Source organism: Oncorhynchus keta, chromosome 21, assembly GCF_023373465.1.
Source record: "Oncorhynchus keta strain PuntledgeMale-10-30-2019 chromosome 21, Oket_V2, whole genome shotgun sequence".
In the NCBI taxonomy this organism is placed as follows: domain Eukaryota; kingdom Metazoa; phylum Chordata; class Actinopteri; order Salmoniformes; family Salmonidae; genus Oncorhynchus; species Oncorhynchus keta.
This window is the reverse complement of record NC_068441.1, coordinates 13763890-13771119: the sequence shown is the minus strand read 5'-3', so window position 1 is coordinate 13771119 and position 7230 is coordinate 13763890.

Here is a 7230-nt window from a genome sequence, read left to right as displayed (position 1 = left end):
AATTCAGCTAAGACAAAAGCATGTCTGTAAAAAAATGTTGCTGCATATTAACAGCAGGAGAGAAAAATGACAGTCCAAGTGGCACGGAACTGGGTGTCAAAGCCAGATTTACCATGCAGCCATTAATGTTTGTAGCTGTGGCCAATTTTTCACACCAATTAGAAAGATGTGTAACAAGTTTGAAAATGTCAGCGCTAAGGGCATGACTAGCTAATGAAGCAAGGCCCGGATGTTCCACACTAGCGCACTGAGCTGCATGAAGTCTCTGACACGCTCAGCAAATCACTAAGCCAATAAATTAGAACCCGCACAACTCACCAGCCCACAGCCCAGCCCAAGGTCCTGGGACATGGCAAGGTGGGGGATGCCCCAGAGACAAGGGGATAGTCGCTGAGTCTGACATTCTTTTTCTTATTATAATATATTTCACCACTCCACGCTGTTGACCCCCTACCCCAACCCTCATCTACCCCCTGTGTGTTCCCATAATGCCCCATGGTCATTGTCCTTCATGCTGTCTATCAGAACAACTCTAGTCTCTGGTGGATCCACAGGGGTGGTTCAGTGACCAACGTTTCCATACAGGGTAGGTGGAAGACTTTTAGGGCATGCTGACATGTTTGTTGTCCCCTTTATTAGGTTTTATCTTCGCGGTGAAGGTATGACTGCATGATAATCGTGTTGTGAACTTGTGGTCCTTGAGAGCGAGCTATGGAGTGTACAAAACATTAGGAACACCTTTCTAATATTGAGTTGCACCCCCTTTTGTACTCAGAACAGCCTCAATTCGTCAGGGCATGGACTGCAAGGTGTCAAAAGCGTTCCACAGGGATGTTGGCCCATGTTGACTCCAATGCTTCCCACAGTTGTGTCAAGTTGGCTGGATGTCCTTTGGCTGGTGGACCATTGTTGATACAGACAGGAAACTGTTGAGTGTGAAAGACCCAGCAGTGTTGCAGTTCATCACACACTCAAACCAGTGCGCCTGGCACCTACTACCATACCATGTTCAAAAGCATTTACAGTGCATTTGGAAAGTATTCAGACCCGTTGACTTTTTCTACATTCTGTTACGTTACAGCCTTATTCTAAAATGGATTAAATAGTCCCCCCCCCAAGCTACACACAATACCCCATAATGACAAAGGAAAAACAATTAGCAAAAAACAATATCACATTTACATAAGCATTCAGACCCTCTTCTTAGTACTTTATTGAAGCACCTTTGGCAGCGATTACAGCCCCGAATTTTCTTGGGTATGACGCTACAAGCTTGGCACACCTGTATTTGGGGACTTTCTCCCATTCTAGTCTGCAGATCCTTTCAAGCTCCGGCAGGTTGGATGTGGAGCGTCATGGCACAGCTATTTTCAGGTCTCTCCAGAGATGTTCGATCGGGTTCTAGTCCGGGCTCTGCCTGGGCCACTCAAGGACATTCAGAGACTTGTCCTGAAGCCACTCCTGCTTTGTCTTTGCTGTGTGCTATGGGTGTTTGTTCTGTTAGAAGGTGAACCTTCGCCCCAGTCTGAGGTCTTGAGCGCTATGGAGCAGGTTTTCATCAAAGATCTCTCTGTAATTTGCTCCGTTCATATTTCCCTTGATCCTGACTAGTCTCGCAGTAACTCCCGCAAAAGAAAAATCCCACAGCATCATGCTGCCACCACCATGCTTCACAGTAGAGATGGTACCCTTCCCCAGATCTGTGCCTCGACACAATCCTGTCTCGGAGCTCTACGGACAATTCCTTCAATGCACTGTGGGACCTTTATATAGACAGGTGTGTGCCTTTCCAAATCATGTCCAATTAATGGAATTTACCAGGTGGATTCCAATCAAGTTGTAGAAACATCTCAAGCATGATCAATGGAACAAGATGCACCTGACCTCAATAAATAAGGTATTTCAGTTTTTATTTTTTTTATAAACCTGTTTTTGCTTTGTCATTATGGGGTATTTTGTGGAGATTTCTGTATTTAATGTATTTAATCAATTTTAGAATAAGGCTGTAGCGCATCAAATTTTTTAAAAAGTCAAGGGGTCTGAATACTGTCCGAGTGCACTGTGAATCTTTTGTGTTGCCCTTTAACCCTCTGAATGGCACACATACATAATCCATGTCTCAATTGTCTCTTTTTAACCTGTCCCCTCCCCTTCATCTACACTGATTGAAGTGGATTTAACAAGTGACATCAATAAGGGATCATAGCTTTCACCTGGATTCACCTGGTCAGTCTATGTCATGGAAAGAGCAGGTGTTCCTAATGTTTTGTACACTCAGTACCATATTTTAGGGGTACTTGACAAGACATGAGCAAGTTAATTCATGAGCAGAAATGTACATGCTTGTCTTACATGATGAACTGAGGCTAATATAAGACACGCTTAAAACTGATTGACATTTCACATTGATGTGTCGAATCTAGTAAAGAACTAAGATTACAACAGGAAAATGTAAGTCTCTGTCTTTGTTGAGATGGTGTCAACTAGACTTAAGATTTTTTTTAAACTAGAATTAGATGGATATTAGTTTAATAGGCTTTTTTCTTGACTTTTGAGAACTGGTGATGCTGGTTTATGCTTTGTACAAACGAATGCCCTTCTGATGTGTTTAGAGTTGGCTTGTACAAGAAACACAGTCAGGACCGTGGTGAAATGGAGGGATTTAATATTCTCTCAGGGCTCAAAGAGCACCGCCATCTATCAGCAGTAGAAATTGAATGGGTTGTGTTTCTCTGAGCTTCACAGATTAGATAGGCATAGATGGTTTGCAAGCAGAGCAGAGGCCTACAAGTATGCTTACCTTGCTACTGCTTTGGGATCAAGCATAGCACACTGACACAACTCTGGGAAAACCTGTCTCTTTCTGTCAAATCAAATGTTATTTGTCACATGCGCCGAATACAACACCTTACAGTGAAATGCTTACTTACAAGCCCTTAACCAATGATGCAGTTTTAAGAAAATACCAACAAAAAATAATAATTTAAAGTACAAAAAAAAGTAAGAGATAAGAAAAACAAATAAATAAAGGGCAGCAGTAAATAACAATAGCGGGGCTTTGTACATGGGGTACCGGTACAGAGTCAATGTGTAGGCTATGTACATGGGGTACCGGTACAGAGTCAATGTGTAGGCTATGTACATGGGGTACCGGTACAGAGTCAATGTGTAGGCTATGTACATGGGGTACCGGTACAGAGTCAATGTGGAGGCTATGTACATGGGGTACCGGTACAGAGTCAATGTGGAGGCTATGTACATGGGGTACCGGTACAGTGTCAATGTGGAGGCTATGTACATGGGGTACCGGTACAGAGTCAATGTGGAGGCTATGTACATGGGGTACCGGTACAGAGTCAATGTGGAGGCTATGTACATGGGGTACCGGTACAGAGTCAATGTGGAGGCTATGTACATGGGGTACCGGTACAGAGTCAATGTGGAGGCTATGTACATGGGGTACCGGTACAGAGTCAATGTGTAGGCTATGTACATGGGGTACCGGTACAGTGTCAATGTGGAGGCTATGTACATGGGGTACCGGTACAGAGTCAATGTGGAGGCTATGTACATGGGGTACCGGTACAGAGTCAATGTGGAGGCTATGTACATGGGGTACCGGTACAGAGTCAATGTGGAGGCTATGTACATGGGGTACCGGTACAGAGTCAATGTGGAGGCTATGTACATGGGGTACCGGTACAGAGTCAATGTGGAGGCTATGTACATGGGGTACCGGTACAGAGTCAATGTGTAGGCTATGTACATGGGGTACCGGTACAGTGTCAATGTGGAGGCTATGTACATGGGGTACCGGTACAGAGTCAATGTGGAGGCTATGTACATGGGGTACCGGTACAGAGTCAATGTGGAGGCTATGTACATGGGGTACCGGTACAGAGTCAATGTGTAGGCTATGTACATGGGGTGGTACAGAGTCAATGTGGATGCTATGTACATGGGGTACCGGTACAGAGTCAATGTGGGCTATGTACATGGGGTACCGGTACAGAGTCAATGTGTAGGCTATGTACATGGGGTACCGGTACAGAGTCAATGTGTAGGCTATGTACATGGGGTACCGGTACAGAGTCAATGTGTAGGCTATGTACATGGGGTACCGGTACAGAGTCAATGTGGAGGCTATGTACATGGGGTACCGGTACAGAGTCAATGTGTAGGCTATGTACATGGGGTACCGGTACAGAGTCAATGTGGAGGCTATGTACATGGGGTACCGGTACAGAGTCAATGTGTAGGCTATGTACATGGGGTACCGGTACAGAGTCAATGTGGAGGCTATGTACATGGGGTACCGGTACAGAGTCAATGTGTAGGCTATGTACATGGGGTACCGGTACAGAGTCAATGTGTAGGCTATGTACATGGGGTACCGGTACAGAGTCAATGTGTAGGCTATGTACATGGGGTACCGGTACAGTGTCAATGTGGAGGCTATGTACATGGGGTACCGTTACAGAGTCAATGTGTAGGCTATGTACATGGGGTACCGGTACAGAGTCAATGTGTAGGCTATGTACATGGGGTACCGGTACAGAGTCAATGTGGAGGCTATGTACATGGGGTACCGTTACAGAGTCAATGTGGAGGCTATGTACATGGGGTACCGGTACAGAGTCAATGTGGAGGCTATGTACATGGGGTACCGGTACAGAGTCAATGTGTAGGCTATGTACATGGGGTACCGGTACAGAGTCAATGTGTAGGCTATGTACATGGGGTACCGTTACAGAGTCAATGTGTAGGCTATGTACATGGGGTACCGGTACAGAGTCAATGTGGAGGCTATGCACATGGGGTACCGGTACAGAGTCAATGTGTAGGCTATGTACATGGGGTACCGGTACAGAGTCAATGTGTAGGCTATGTACATGGGGTACCGTTACAGAGTCAATGTGTAGGCTATGTACATGGGGTACCGTACAGAGTCAATGTGGAGGCTATGCACATGGGGTACCGGTACAGAGTCAATGTGTAGGCTATGTACATGGGGTACCGGTACAGAGTCAATGTGTAGGCTATGTACATGGGGTACCGGTACAGAGTCAATGTGGAGGCTATGCACATGGGGTACCGGTACAGAGTCAATGTGTAGGCTATGTACATGGGGTACCGGTACAGAGTCAATGTGTAGGCTATGTACATGGGGTACCGGTACAGAGTCAATGTGTAGGCTATGTACATGGGGTACCGGTACAGAGTCAATGTGTAGGCTATGTACATGGGGTACCGGTACAGAGTCAATGTGTAGGCTATGTACATGGGGTACCGGTACAGAGTCAATGTGTAGGCTATGTACATGGGGTACCGGTACAGAGTCAATGTGTAGGCTATATACAGGGGGTACCGGTACAGAGTCAATGTGTAGGCTATGTACATGGGGTACCGGTACAGAGTCAATGTGTAGGCTATGTACATGGGGTACCGGTACAGAGTCAATGTGTAGGCTATGTACATGGGGTACCGGTACAGAGTCAATGTGTAGGCTATATACAGGGGGTACCGGTACAGAGTCAATGTGTAGGCTATGTACATGGGGTACCGGTACAGAGTCAATGTGTAGGCTATGTACATGGGGTACCGGTACAGAGTCAATGTGTAGGCTATGTACATGGGGTACCGGTACAGAGTCAATGTGTAGGCTATGTACATGGGGTACCGGTACAGAGTCAATGTGTAGGCTATGTACATGGGGTACCGGTACAGAGTCAATGTGGAGGCTATGTACATGGGGTACCGGTACAGAGTCAATGTGGAGGCTATGTACATGGGGTACCGGTACAGAGTCAATGTGGAGGCTATGTACATGGGGTACCGGTACAGTGTCAATGTGGAGGCTATGTACATGGGGTACCGGTACAGAGTCAATGTGTAGGCTATGTACATGGGGTACCGGTACAGAGTCAATGTGTAGGCTATGTACATGGGGTACCGGTACAGAGTCAATGTGTAGGCTATGTACATGGGGTACCGGTACAGAGTCAATGTGTAGGCTATGTACATGGGGTACCGGTACAGTGTCAATGTGGAGGCTATGTACATGGGGTACCGTGAGTCAATGTGTAGGCTATGTACATGGGGTACCGGTACAGAGTCAATGTGTAGGCTATGTACATGGGGTACCGGTACAGAGTCAATGTGGAGGCTATGTACATGGGGTACCGGTACAGAGTCAATGTGGAGGCTATGTACATGGGGTACCGGTACAGAGTCAATGTGTAGTACATGGGGTATGAGTCAATGTGAGGCTATGTACATGGGGTACCGGTACAGAGTCAATGTGTAGGCTATGTACATGGGGTACCGGTACAGAGTCAATGTGGAGGCTATGTACATGGGGTACCGGTACAGAGTCAATGTGTAGGCTTTGTACATGGGGTACCGTTACAGAGTCAATGTGTAGGCTATGTACATGGGGTACCGGTACAGAGTCAATGTGGAGGCTATGCACATGGGGTACCGGTACAGAGTCAATGTGGAGGCTATGTACATGGGGTACCGGTACAGAGTCAATGTGTAGGCTATGTACATGGGGTACCGGTACAGAGTCAATGTGGAGGCTATGCACATGGGGTACCGGTACAGAGTCAATGTGGAGGCTATGCACATGGGGTACCGGTACAGAGTCAATGTGTAGGCTATGTACATGGGGTACCGGTACAGAGTCAATGTGGAGGCTATGCACATGGGGTACCGGTACAGAGTCAATGTGGAGGCTATGCACATGGGGTACCGGTACAGAGTCAATGTGGAGGCTATGTACATGGGGTACCGGTACAGAGTCAATGTGTAGGCTATGTACATGGGCTCCCGGTACAGTGTCAAAGTGGAGGCTATGCACATGGGGTACCGGTACAGAGTCAATGTGGAGGCTATGCACATGGGGTACCGGTACAGAGTCAATGTGTAGGCTATGTACATGGGGTACCGGTACAGAGTCAATGTGTAGGCTATGTACATGGGGTACCGGTACAGAGTCAATGTGTAGGCTATGTACATGGGGTACCGGTACAGAGTCAATGTGTAGGCTATGTACATGGGGTACCGGTACAGAGTCAATGTGTAGGCTATGTACATGGGGTACCGGTACAGAGTCAATGTGTAGGCTATGTACATGGGGTACCGGTACAGAGTCAATGTGTAGGCTATGTACATGGGGTACCGGTACAGAGTCAATGTGTAGGCTATATACAGGGGGTACCGGTACAG